Genomic DNA, 14,396 nt, shown 5'->3' with positions numbered 1-14,396 from the left:
AGTAGATTGTGGTTCATTGCCTCAAGATGCTTACAGTCCAGAGAGTGGGCTGCATGAAGGTCACGGAGCTGGGGGAGTTTTGAAAAGCGGGACCAGAGACTCAGAGAGGAAAGGTGGAGGGACAAAGAAGATTCTCTACCATCACAATCTCATTGAAGGATTGGACACTTGATTCAAGGAAGGCTTTTTCTTGATCTCAGTGAGTTCCCCTAAGGAACCACCAAAATTTAAACTGGCAGGTTTGATACTCCATTGGCTGCAGAATGACAGATCATCCCAACTCCTTTACTTCAATGATTTTTTTGGTCCTTTGAAATGTAAATTAGTAAAATTTGACTATATCAGAACTTGTCAGCTATATTGTTGACTACGAAACACACGTCCATTGCTGTTTTTCATGACCCTCTCCTCTTGTGGAACTGCACATATGCAGGACTGACCGCACAGTGGGATTGCTGAGGCTGGTGGAAATGTAGAGGAATGGGAGCTAGAAGGATAACTGAGCACTTCTTTAAACAGCATACCAGAGGAGCACCACAGTCCCACAGATGGCATTCAACAAGTACCCTGAGACATAACTTCTAGTAATGGAGAGGATATTCAACTACGGCTTAAAAGATTTGGGGGACCAGTTGTGGCCCTGGTATTTGCTAGCTGAATAACAATAGGAAAACGTTACAATACTCACCTATATTTATTGAAGACAGACTATATGACAGGTACTGTGCTATGTGTTTTACTTGTAAAAGCATTTAATTCTTACAACAACCCACTGAGGTAGGTTCTATCATGTTTCCTGTTTTATACATGAGGAAACTTAAACACAGATAACTTGAAGATCATATTACCTAACATTTGTCAAAGCAGGGATTTGAATACAGGTAGTCAAACTCTAATGCCCGTGGTTAACTACTATGATACTCTAGTTACCTAAGTCTTTGAGGCCTCAGTTCCCTTAAAAATGACATGTTGGGTCAGACAATGTCTAGATTTCTTTCTGGCTTTAAAATGTTATGATTCTAATTATATGAATTATACCTGTACTTAATATACTTAGGGTTAATCTCTGTTTCTGAGTGGTCTGTCTTAGAGAACTGAGCTCCAAAGACAAATTTCTGAAATCTGGTCTTATTTCCTAGCCATCTCTTGTGTTTCATTCGAGTTGGACCATATTATTCACTGCTCCACCAAGAATGTCCTTCCTCAATCTCCATCTATTGAAATTCTATCCAGTCTTCAAAAACCAACTGAAATGCCACCTCTTTCAAGTAGCCATTCTCAATCTTTGGAAATTTACACTGGAGATGTATTAGACTGTTGGGGGTTGAGATCTAGGAAAAATATCTGTGTTAATGAAAGGAAAAGATGTAGGATAAGGAGAAGAAAGGGTGGAGGGAAACACTTGGAGATGAGGAAGGTTAAGAGGACCATCAGCAGTGTCGTTGGTGACCCACACCAGCAAACCCTTTCCTGAGATGCACAATCATGAAGCCACCAAAGTTCTATTCAATGATGCCTAGCTAGTAGGTGTGAGGTGAGGATTAAAATGAGATAACATAGGTGAAATAGTGTCTAGAGAGGCAACAATGTGATAGTTCCGAACTCCATTACCTACATAGGAACTCGCTCATCTCCTTCATGCTGAAGAAAGCTGCCCACCTGCCCAGGAAGGAGTAGGCCAAGCAGAGGTGGGACGGGACTCAGTGGGGAAAAAAGAGGTCAGGAGGAGGTATATGGGAACGCAAGGAGAAAAATGAGAGCCAGAGATAGAGAAGAGAGAAAAAGTAAACATACAGGAGTCATGGGAGAGAACAGGATGGAAGGAGAAGTGGAAGCAAAAGGGCAAAGATAAAAAGAAAGAGGAAGGGAGTTCTGGGGCTTGGAAAGAAAAAGTTTGTGCTGCCCTGGCAAAACCCAACCCCCAGAGGAAGAGTCCTGGAGGTAAGCAAGTGAAGCACCCAAGTCCAGAGCGCTCTCAGATTCCTTCTCGTTTCTCTGTTCTCATCTGTTATTGGAGGGGTTCTGACCCCTGCCCTCTGCTGCTTTCTACCACTGGGTGGTCCTGGAAGGTGAGAGGAAGGAAGGAGCCAGGGGATTCCTTCCACTCTCTCTGCTTTGGGAGGCATCTCCAGCAGTAGTTGCACTTCCTTCATGGCTCCAGCTCCCACTGGACAAGCCTTCATGGTTTTGGCAGCCTCCTCCCTTTGTCCCTCCAGCCCTAGGGGAGGAGATGTACCCAGCAGTTGCTAATCTCAGGGTTGCCTCACCTTCTCCTGGTTGTAATTCTAGTTCTTTCAACAGCTTTGTAACTAATGCACTGCACTAAATTATCACTATTGAAGTACCTGGAAAAGAAAACTTTACTTTCACTTGGATTCACCCTTGGAGTTCAAAAACAGCTCTCTCAGGGAAAGCCATGCATTTTGTGAGAGAAAGAAATCCAGCCATCCCAAGAGTTACGAAGGGTCAGGGGCCACTTCTCCAGTGTTTGATTAGAGAGTGATGAATCCACAGAGGCTGCCAGAGTTGAGGAACTCTAGCCAGGGAATTATCTGTAAAATGACTGGGTTTGTGGCCATTCGTGTCCATTCCTTCATGATTTACTGTACTCACTTTGATCACCTTGAGCCTCAGTATAGGGAACATCTCAGTTTTATTCCTCCAAGGGTTATTAAGTGCCCATGATGAGTATAGAGGGCCCATAGCTAGGTGTGGTGAGGCGGAGACACAGAGACATGTTGGGAGGACATTCTCAGTTTTTGGAAGTGTTTGCTTTTTGCAAGATAAGGTTTGTGGATGGTCTATCAAGAGACTCTTTTGATACTCTCGTGAGTTTTTGCAGTTCCAGCAGAGCTGCAGACACTCAATTTTATTCTCCGGGCGTTCATCTCTCCCATCCCCAGAGCCCTGTTAAAACCAGGTTCCTGTTCTTAGGAATTCACAGCCTAGTGGGGACATAGAGTGGGCACACGACTGACCCTCAGGCCAGGCTGATGGCAGCCACAAGGGAGGATTCTGCACAGGGGTCGGGGAGGCTGCACAGAGATGGTGGACAAGTTGAGTCTATTAAAGTTTGACAGGTAGAGGGGGCTACGAGTCTTCTGGCAGAGCACAGAGCAGTATCAAAATCAATTGTGAAAGAAAAGGGGCCTCTGAGGTGTTGTCTGTGGACAAGGGTTTTGGGGGTGAGGGTTGGGCACTGGAAAAGAGGCTGAAAGGTGGAGGCCCAGCTATGGAAGACTCTGAGACTAAGGAGTTGGGGTTTGAGGCTACAGGAGTCATCGGAGGATCTTGAGCATCATGTGGCAAGGTCAGTTCTGGGATGGCAACTTTGAATTCTGCGCGGAGGACGGATTTACACGCAGAGAAGCTGGAGACAGGCGAAGGAACTGCGAGGTCCCAGAGATAGCTCATACATGGGAAGCCTCAGCTTGACCATCACCAAAGGGGCATGTAAACCTCAATTGAGCGGCTTTTCTCTCCACCAAGGGCAAGCGTCCTCCGTCTCCCTCTCTCTCTCTCTCTCTCTCTCTCTGTGTGTGTGTGTGTGTGTGTGTGTGTGTGTGTGTGTGTGTGTGTGTTGGCGGGGGGGGAGGGGGAGAGGGGGAGGGGGGGTTCCTTCTACGGCTGGAAGATACGCGGACTCCAGCCTCCGAAGTTTCGAATTTCTGCTTGCCAAGGTCGGGCCCCTACAGGTGGGCGCTTTCGAGCCCCGGCCCAACGTGCGGGCTCCGCGCCCGGCCGCCGCCGCCGCGGCTCGTCCCCTCCAGGCCCGGACGCCGCCGCGGGCCGTGCCGGGCAAGGCGCTCCGGGAGCTGCGCGGCGGCTGCTCAAGGAGGCCTGGCGGGCGGCGGCGAGAGGCTGTGCCCCAGTTTGTGTCCAATCAGGGAGTGCGGGCTGTGCCCCGAGCCGGGCAGCAATGCGTAAACAAACCCACGGCAACTCCTCCGCCCCCTCGGCGCGCTCGCCCCGCGCCCGCCGCCGCCGCCGCCGGCTCTGCTCGCCTCGCGCCCGCCCGCCGGGCCGCCCCCCCAACCGCCCCGCCCGCGGCCCCGCCCCGCCCCCGCCGGCGCGGGCGCCCTCACCTACCGCCCCACGCGCGCGCGCTCGCGCACCACGCGCCCCGCGCGGCCCGCCCGGCTCGTGGCCTCCCGAGAGCAAGGTAAGGGCGATGCGCCGGGACGCGGGCGGTTCCCCCGCCCGGCGTGGCCGGGGGAAGTTTCTGGCGTCGCCGTATTCCGCCGGGCCGGGAGGAGGCCCCCGGCGGCAGGGGAGCCCAGTGAGCGGGAGGGGGCCGCCAGGCGCCTGGGGGTCACAAGTTGCCTAACCTGCCATCGGGGCGGGCTGGCGGGCTGCGCGGCGGGGCGGGCGTCGCGCCGAGAGGGGCTGGAAGCGCGGCGGGCGAGGGGAGGGCCCCGAGGAACTTTCTCCTCCCCGGAGGGGCTCCTGCCAGCCCCGGCTGCGGCCCGGCCGCCGGAGCGGCTGGCTCCCCGGCTGGAGGGAGCCCGTGAAACGTGTTTGAAGAAGCTGACGCAGTTTGTGACGCTCGCGGCTTCCTGACGGGGACCGGCAGCGGCAGCGTCTTCTCCGAGGAGGGACGAGCCGAGGCGGCGCTCGGGCCCTTCCCCCCGCCCGGAGCCGCGCGCCCCGGCGCCTAGTTGGGGGGCTGGGGGCTCGGGGCGCGAGCATCCAGGGGAGGCCGGGAGTCGGGCCCCGGCAGCGCGCGTCGCTTCCGTTTTGATTAGCTCGGGTTATTATATAAGATGTCACGGAGAAGAAAGGGGCGAGCGGGCGGCGCGTTGGCCTTCCGCGAGGGGCGGGGAGGGGCGGGAGGCAGGGCGGGCGGGGACCCACCTGTGCGCTCTCCGCGCCCCCTGCGGGTGTTGCCCGCGCGCCTGCCGGGGACGGGGAGGTGTGGGGTGGCGGCCGGGTGGACCGACGTGCCCGCCGCTCCCCTCCCGGCCCCGGGAACACTCGGGCAGCGGCCGAAACGTGCCGTTTCCTCTCCGCCGCCTTGCCTGGGTCGACTCGTTTCTAGCTCCGGGCGTTTGTACTTTGAAACATTTGTTTAATATTAAAGAAGCTGCGTGTGCGGCCGTCCTAGTGCGCCCGGAACGTGTGGCCGTGGGCTCCGGGGCGGTGAATGAATCATCGCCCCGCAGACCGGGCGCCGATGATTCCTGCGGGGTCCACCCCGCGCGTACTCGCCGTGTGCCTCTGACCCAGGGACGGCGACCCTTCCTCGGCGGTGACGCCTTGGAGGGCCGCGGGAGAGGGAATGCAAAAGGGCGGCGGCTTGTTTTTCCCCCCTCCTCCCCCAATTTGGGGGAACTTTGGGGGTGTCAGAGTCCCCACATTTCCCGAGGCTTGTTTCCCGTTCTTAGAAGAGTTACAAGATTACACCTGGCTGTGTTGATGAGTCGGTGGAGGAGCGCTGATTCGCTGCAGGGTTGGATCCTCTCTCATTCAGAATCTGGATGGCTCTGAAGGAATCCTTCTAGTAATTGACTCTACTTAAGTACCAATAAAGTAATTAGCAAAAAGTTTAAAAGTTAGTGGATCTTAAAAGAAAAATCAGTGGCTCCTAAGTAGAGGAGTTCTACTTAAAGGTTTAGGTTTTGGGTTTTGTTTTGTTTTAATAAGCCAAATCCTAAAAGGAACATAGTTTGCCAGAAATTAAGAACTTTTGACCACTGTGACCACCCTTGAAGACTCAACTTGACTCATTCCCACCATACCCCACACTTGTAGGATTAAGAATAAAGTTTTCTCATCATTTAGGACTCACCTCAAATGGCATCTACTCAGCAAGGCCCTCTTGATCACCTTAAGTAACCTCTCACCCCTCACCCCAGGGACCACCCCCAGTCCTATTTTATTTTCTTCATAGCACTTAATCGCTATCTGAAAGGATTTTCTTGGGTGTTCTTTAAGTCCTGTCCCTCTGCACTAGAAGGTAAGCTCTACTCTGGCAGGAATTTTTGCCTGATTTGTTCATTGCTATAACTCTAACACCTAGAACAGTGCCTGGCATATTAGGCAGTCAGGATTTGTTGACTAGTGAATGAATAAATTCCTTTTTCCTGATTTCTTGGTGGGACTATCTTTGACAGTTGAAATTTACTGCCTTGTGTGGGCAAGGCACTAAGATGGTACAGTTCTAATTTCTTTTCTTCCAGTTTTCTTTTGATTGATTAATTTCCTCCTCTATGCTGTTAACTTACAGCACAAGATGGGTTTGAGCATCATATCCTAAGATGCTGAGTACAAGGCATGTGGAGCCTTGTCGAGAGAAAGGGTGTTAGCTGTATAAGTTAATGGATGATTAAAAATATTATCTATGCTAGTTGAAAAAAAGGTACAGGATATTGAAAGGGAATCGGCAAAGTCAGATTCCCACAGTGCTATATGTTTCCACTTGTATTTGAAATACTGATATTTCTATATTCCTCCCTCTCCACTGCCTGCACACCAACCTCAAATTGAGCTGCAGTTTGGGAAGGTCCATAGTAGGTAGCATTTACTATGAAGTATTAATTTAACTAAACAAATACAAGATATACATCTCTGCAGGGGCCTTAACTCTGTTGTTGTTAGTGTCAATGGCTTAACTCCGTAGAAGAGTAGATAGAAGGAGTTATTTTAAATTGTATTTTAATTTTAACATCTTAAATGAATTGTAAAGAATTAAGTTAAAACTATGTCAGTGATATAATGGAAGAAGGATTAGAATGTCGTGCTTCATACTACCTCCTTTGAGGATAAATTTTAGTAAACTTTTTTATTATAAATAACAAACTTTGGAGGCATATTAGTTGGCTTTGTACTTGTAGGAATATTTTCAGAACTCAGTGCCTCCAAAGTCACTGCCAAAGAAGAGTGGGCTTCCAGGAGTTCCCTTTCCATAGCAGTAGCTGCGAGCACTTTCAGAAGTGTAATCTCAAGAGTGAGCTCAGACATAATACAGTTTGAAAGCTAAAAGGGACCTTGAAATTGGTTGGCATAGTTCATTCCTTTTTATCAGTCCCTTTACTGAGGTAACTAAGGCACAGTGAGATGACTTGCCCGGTGTGCAGGTCTGGGATTAGAACCAAGGGTCCTGACTTCTTGTTGGAAGTCGTCAAATCAGCCAGAGGTCCTATAGTTGGGGGACGAGTGGTCCCTATGGTTAGTGGACTGTCTGCCTCTTGCTGGTGAACTCTCAGGGAGTGAAGTGAGGTCGTATTCAACTTTGTAGCCTCCGATGTGCCTTGGACATCTAGGGGCTCAACACATACTTGTTGGGTGTAGTTGGACAAATGTATTTTAAGTTGAAAATATATTTAAGAATTGAGAAACCAGAAAAACATATCTCTTTTCCAGAATGAAGATGTTTTTGATAAGAAAGTCAGAATGTTGGCAGTAATTAACCTTAGAACTTTTATAGTAATGAGGCTGCTGTTTAATTTTCACGCCTCCAGAATTTCAAATAAAATGGCTTACAACTTGTAAGTGTGTGCACTTGCTTAGGTAGCATAATTATTCACTGAAGAAACAATCGGAGGCTGTTTCAGGACACCTGGTAGGTCTTGCCTTTGCCACGGTGTCCAATTAGAAAAGCCTAGACTGTACAGCCAGATAGAATTGGGACCTAAGCTCGGCTCTGCCCCTAACAAGCAGGGCTCTCTGTAGCAAGTTACTTAACTTTTTTGACCATTCTCTTGTCTCTGAATGGGGGTAATACCACCTACCTTGAAGGATTGTTGTGACACTGGGGTAAGGTGTGGAAAGTGCCTCATGTACACTAGGCCCTTAATAAATGGTAACAGTTGTATTATGATTTCTGATTTAAGTGACCAGGGGAGCAGCTTAATTTCTTAAAACTTCAGTTTTATCAGCTGGAGAGTTGGTGATTGGCATGGAAGGAGGGGAATTAAATGATCTCTAAGATCTTATCTAACTGTATAGTTTAAGGAATTGATAAAGAATGCACAGTTCTACGATTTTAGTTGAAATGATTCATATATCCTTGATCTAACAAGAGGAACTGCAAAAATGATTAATTTCTAGGCCTTCCTAAGAATTTGGCTTAATTAGCTTTGGTGATATTAAGTACATCTTCATTATTTTATATGCTATATGGTGGATACAGAGTTAACTTGAATATATCCACCTCTCATTCAGCTTACTATATATAAGGCAGTATAAGGAGTATATGGGTTAATCAGACATAGGCACCCTTTCTTTGAGAGGCTTAGGAGGCATGTAGGGAGCATAAGACAGGTGACCAAAGGTTTTATTATATGGAGGCACTGTTACAGAGGCATAAAGAAAATGCTTTGTTTTTTTTGCTTTTCGTTTTTTGTTTTTGGCCATGGCGGGTGGCATGCGGGATCTTAGTTCCCCCACCAGGGATCAAAGTGTGCCCCCGGCATTGGGAGCACAGAGTCTTAATCACTGGACCGACCGCCAGGGAAGTCCCAAGAAAATGCTTTGTGATTTCAAGGAAGGAACACACTATCTCTAGGCAGAAAAATTGGGGAAGATTTAGTGAAGGAATCTTGAGCTTTAAAGAATTGGTAGAACTTCAACTGGCAGAGATGTAGGGCTCAGCCTGTGCTAAGACTTGAAGGAAAGAGTATATGAGCATATCCAGGAATGGAGAGGAATGTGGTTAAGCTGGAGGGTGAGGAGCCTTGAGGCAGGATAGTGGGACAGCAGGCTGCCTGGCAGAGTTAGGACCATATTGTGGGCATCTTGAACACTGGGCTAAGGAGCCTGTTTAGTAGGCAGTAGATAGCTATCAAAGGTAGTTTGAGTGGGGGAATTAAAGCTATGCTTTAAGAAGATTAATCTGTATTGGGGGAGTCATGGATAATTCCACTTTGAAAGCTATTAAAATAGTTCCTGGGAGAGAAGCAGTGAGAACCTAAATTAGAGTGGGGGCAGTTGGGTGGGTGAGACCCTGTAGAAATAGTAAATGCAGCAGGACTTGTTGGCTAATTGGATGAGGGAATTGAGGGAGAAGTCAGAGACTGAAGCGGAGTGACTTTGGATGGTGATGGCAGAAATTGAAATAGTTGGAAAGGCCACTAGTAAAGCACCTGTAAGTAGTATGCAATCAGTAAATATTTGTCTAATTAATGGAAGTTTGGATTTGGATATGTTAATTTCTTTGTGCCTATGAAGCTATCCAAATGGATGGCAGCCATTAAAAACAGAGATGGATTTGAGGGCATCCTTATGAGGGGGGATGGTGAAGCTGTGAGAAGGGTTCAGAGTATGGGTGAGAAGAGTAAAAGACCAGGGCAGAGTCGGAAAAACCATGTTTATGGGCTTGGAGGGAGACAGAAAGAGGCTGACAGGATGCCGAGAGGAAAGAAGCTGGAAGAGAACAAGGAAAAGGTAGGGTAAAGGAAGGTGAGGAAAGAGAATTTAGACGGGACAAATAACGTCGAGGCACTGAGATTGAAGACTGAGAAGAGGTCATTAGATTTGTCAATGAGACCATTGTCAGTAGCCTTTGAGGATCAGGGGCAGTTGGGCAGTGGAGATGGAAGTCAGCCAGGTACCTGAGAGGTGCCTGAGCCGGAAGGAAGCGGAGAGAGTAAGTGTAAATGAGGATTGGTCTGTGAAAATTGGAGAGGACGATCACTTGAGGTGATGAGAGGGCCAGTGAGACGGTCTTAAACAAAACCGTGAGAAAGGCCCGAGAGTGTTGTGGGTCGAGTGGTTGTCAGTGGAGAGGAAGAGGCTGAGCATCAGGAGAGGGAGTGGGAGGGTGGTTCGTGCTCCAGGTTAGTGCTCCTCAAGTAGGAGGGATGGGAGCTGGAGAAGGTGACCACACACCCGATTGCCCAGGACAGCCTCTGTTCACACCTGCTACCCCAGTTCAGTTATAGGATAACAAATAATGCCTGTTTTTATTCTAAAACAAAGTCCCTTTTGGAATACTAAATCATTTGATCATGACAAAGATAGTTATTCATGGAAAAACAGATGTGACATGGAGGGAAGAAGATTAAATGAAGGCAAAAAGAAACAGATTTAGAGAGGAAAGTTGGAAGCTGGGAGGGAGTGTGACTGCATTTTAAATGGGTTGGTTCCCCTTTTTAAAAAGGAAAGAAAAACAGAGGAGACCAGTTCTCTTTGCTGAGAGTACGTTGAGAGTGAGAGGTAAAGCTGGGAGGTGGAGGAGAAGGGGAAAGGTTTGGAGTAGCTGTGGATATGAGCATGACGAGAGCCAAAGGTGATGAGGGCCTGACAGGTCGCAAAGATGCCTTAGCCTTGTGATAGAACGAGTCATGCCTGTATTTATGACTTTCTCCAGCAATACTGAGAAAATTGGAAGTGGAGATGGTGTGAGTATCGTTGAAACTGCCAACTCCATATGGGTCCCGGGTTGAGTAGGAAGGCAAGTGAAACTAGTGTTGATGGGCTGGGAGAATGAGCAGGAGATGTGAGATTAGACTGTGTAGTGGCTGGTTGGGCAAGAACGGAGGAAAGGGAGAAATGGGAGTGTGGAGGGGAGTCCTGGGGCTGGTGGCCAAGGGCCTGAGGGACTTCTTGAGTAGCTTATCATGATGGAGGGATCAGTAATGAGCAATGATGTGAATTCAAAGCCTGGCTGAACCTGGGAATGGTGAAATGACATAAGCATGAGGTAGAAGCTCATTGATCTTCAGGAACTGTGAGGCCAGGGTGTCAAATGATTATATTATGTATATCAGAGTCGATAGCTGTTGTAAAAATTCTGGAATACATTTATTAAAGCCTTTCTGAGCTTTTAGTACGTAGAGTTGGAGAGTACCCTAAAAGAGGGAAGTTATTCCTTCATTTAAAAGATGAGGAAGCTAAAGTCTTTTAAAGGCTTCCTAGGAAAATTGAGACCTGCCCCAGACTGCAGATGTATGTGGCAGAGCTGTCTCTGGAAAGAACCGGAATCCCTGAATTTCAGTTCAGTATTGCCCTCCAGGACAGAAGAAGTAATTAAAGTATCCACTAAACAAAGTTTTAGAATGCTTCCTCACCACACGGCCTGCCTACTGCTTGTAGAGCACCAGTGTTTGCGGGCACAGAAAGCCACTGAGGAGAGCTGTGGAGTCGTGGCCACGTGCTCTCACTTCTAACCGAAAGGCAGGTGATGGCGTCTTTGAGGAGGACACATGGAAAGCACCCCTTCTTCCCCACTAATTAAAAAATAGATAAGAAGCAGCAGGTTGTCAAAAAATTAACTTCGTTATTGATGCAGCCTAGGGTGGAAGACACAGCTTGGTGTGAAGCCCACATTGGTCTTGTGCACCTTCTACACCCTAGGCTAGACTTTGAAACAGCCTACTGGATGGAAAGTTTGAGGCTGCAGAGCAGCCAGAAATACCCAGGTTTCTGCCTTTCACTGTTCAGACAGAGAAAGAGAAAAGAGGCCAAATCTCTCATGCCAAGTATCTTTGATAGAAAAACTCCATCCATTTGTAGACTGAGAAACAGACCCATGGCTGTCACACACCAAGCAAATAAATTGCTCCTCCTCTGTAGGGAGAGTATGGTGCAGGGCAAGAAGACAGGCGTGGATAGGGGATATCCCCCCTTTAGAAACCCTGTGAGTGGCAGAGAGGCGTTTGTTCCCCTTGAAACAGGTTATAGACCACTCATAACTTTTGTGTTTGTGTTTGAGTTAAACTGACTTCTGAGGCAGCAGGTGCATTTTTATGTTAACTAGGAGTGAGTGAAATGACTCAGAAGGTTTGAGCATAGTCCTTAGTTCATCGATTTCATAGAAATGCCTAGTTGTTTTCTCATTCCTCTCTGGGGAATCTCAGGAAGCTCACAGATATCATCGCAGAGACCACCAGCTTTGATATCCTGTTTCTGAATCCAGAACTTTAGAAAAGTGGAAAGTTCTTTCTCCTCATAAAATGTTTAAGGAGCCTTTCATTGGACATACAGCACTTGGAATTTGTCCTGATTCTGTCACTGTTAGTGACCTTACTAATTAACTATTACGTGCCTCAGTTTCCTCATCTACAGCATGGGAGAACATAATGCCTGTTCTGTTTCCCAGGTATTTGATGTGAAAGCTCTTTGCAAATAAATAGTGTCATGCAAATGTAAGGTATCAGTATCACCATATGGTATACAAGGTAAATTTTGAAGTTTAGGAACTTTTTAAAAATAAAATGTTTCAAATAAAACAACTAAGATGACTATTGAAATTTGATGGGACCCTGGTTTAGGCACTAAAGGTAAATCATGATAACTTTTCTCCCTTTATCCATGTCAGTGTGTATAACAATTCTGGCCAAGTGCGATTAAGGCACTGTGTTTCATGGCAAATGAAAAATTTGCCTTTTTATCTGTTTCTCTTTTAACTGTTAAAAAGGTCTTTTTTTTTTTTTTACTGTAAAATATAACACATATATAACTTTTGAAATGTAAATGTATAGTTCAATGAATTATTAAAAAGTGAACATCCATGAAACTACCTCCCAGCTCAAGAAATAGGACAATTTCATCCCCCACCCCTACCCACCATAGGAGTCTTTTTTCTTTGTTAGATGCTTGGTTTTCTTTTCAGGGAAGTTTTGAGTAGTAGCAGGAGGCAATTATAAATATTGACAGGTCCAGAATATGTGCTTCTTTGAGTGGAATTAGATCAAAGGTGTAATATTAGTGTTTTACTCTGTAGTTATTTCTTATAACTATGAATTTAGTGTTTCAAACAAGTCCTGGGTTTTCAGCCTTAAAGATCAAAATCTTCAGGCTTAGAGCCTTCAGATTTGAATGGGAGTGAAAAAGTTGTGATCCTTTGGATGTGAGAAAACTTCTAATGCCTAATTATTTGTTCTGATCATCCCTCCTTTGCCTGTTTTTAGAAGCAAAATAACTAAGACTCCAGTACTGATGATGACTTTTTGTACAGTAGTCAAAGGTCTTCTTGGAAATACTTGAACATTATCAAGGCAAATACCTTTCAGCTCAGCCACCATAGGCTAGATTTGAAGTCGCAGGAAGGAGTCAATGAAAACAGCTTTATTGCATGAAAACAACCTGTATTTTCTTTAATTATAATCTAGTGTTCTAAATTCTACCTTCTTTTAAGGCTTAATTAATGAGTCAATAAATCAGAAGTATTTTGTGGTATCCAGAAAAGGATTCTCTGTTTTGCTTTTTATGCTTTTATGATTAAGACAGAAAATGATGGTAAACATTAAAAGAATTGAGAAAGTATCTTAGCTAATCAGATGCGTCTATAAAAACAGAAAAGGCATAAGTGTTTCAAAAATTGATAAGGAAAGGATCATCTTTTGGGGGCAGTTTCTGTGGTTGTAAGATTGAGTTATTGGGATTCAGAAATTTGGTGGACTGAACCTGTGTTTATTGTCTGTCCCTCCTGAAGCACCACTATAGTGATGGTAAACAAGAGATGGGAGACACCAACACATTTTTGGAGGATGAAAAGCAGACAGACCTGTGGCAGCTGACTTAGTGTAGTGGAAAAAGTTGATACCTAAGTGCCCTTAAAGGAGGTTGGGAATAGATACTGGGAAGAAACAGCCAATTTATCCCTCAGAATCCCAGGAGGGCTCCGGAATTAGAGGCTCTGGAGCAGGGCATGGGGCTGAAAATAAGGGATTGATTGAGAGTCCATAAAAGGAACTAGACTCTCAGTTCACTTTCCCCATCCCATATAGCAAGAGGAAGTCCTGGACATTTTTTCTCTGGAGAAATTGAAATATATTAACAGTTCTGGATTTAGGGATAGCAGGCAAAAAAAAAAAAAAAAGAGGGTAAGGGTGAAATGCTGAACTGAAAACAGAGGAGTTTAATGAAATTATGCATACCAAACAGTGAGACCTGGTGTGTTCTTTTTAACCCAACCCCAATCCTAGGATAGCCAGGTAATCACCAACCCAGGCAGCATATTGAGGAACTCTTTTCTGGGCAAAGTGAACAGCCCTAGAGAAAAGACCTACAGATACTGATATATGAGGTCCCACAGTGAGAAAACTGACTTACTACCCATTCTTCCTACGGTGAACCCTCGGCAACAACCCAACTCCCCCTATTCTGTGAACATGGAACTTGCAGCCAGGTTTTTAGCACCTTACTCTTAAATACAAATAGTCAGTGAATATGAGACATTTGAAGAAAGCATTCAACAACAAAAAAGGCAGTAACCAGAATAAATGAGAAAAAAATCATGGAGGAAACAGAAATGCAAAAAGAAGAAGAAAAATGGAAATAATCAAAATCAATCCTCCTAGAATTAATAAAATAAGAACTGGACTGTAAAAAAGTAATAATTAGAGAATAAGAAATAGGTCTTGGAAACTAAAAATAAGATGGCAAAAAAAAAATCATTGGAAGGACAGAAGATAAAGTAGAAACAAAAGCAAAAAGATAGAAAAAAGAGGGAA

At 46.1% G+C, this 14,396-nt stretch overlaps 1 protein-coding gene across 3 annotated transcripts in view; it reads left to right on the top strand.

Moving 5' to 3' along the window:
• The first annotated feature begins 4,074 nt into the window (after positions 1–4,074).
• PCGF5 (polycomb group ring finger 5) overlaps positions 4,075–14,396 on the top strand; it is a 111,870-nt gene continuing 101,548 nt past the window's right edge. For all 3 annotated transcript variants that reach the window (XM_061195227.1, XM_061195235.1, XM_061195204.1), the window contains exon 1: positions 4,075–4,162. The gene's annotated coding sequence lies outside the window, so the exon portion shown is untranslated. The remainder of the gene's footprint in view (positions 4,163–14,396) is intronic.

Source organism: Eubalaena glacialis, chromosome 1, assembly GCF_028564815.1.
Source record: "Eubalaena glacialis isolate mEubGla1 chromosome 1, mEubGla1.1.hap2.+ XY, whole genome shotgun sequence".
Lineage (NCBI taxonomy): Eukaryota > Metazoa > Chordata > Mammalia > Artiodactyla > Balaenidae > Eubalaena > Eubalaena glacialis.
This window is presented reverse-complemented; position numbering and strand designations above follow the sequence as displayed.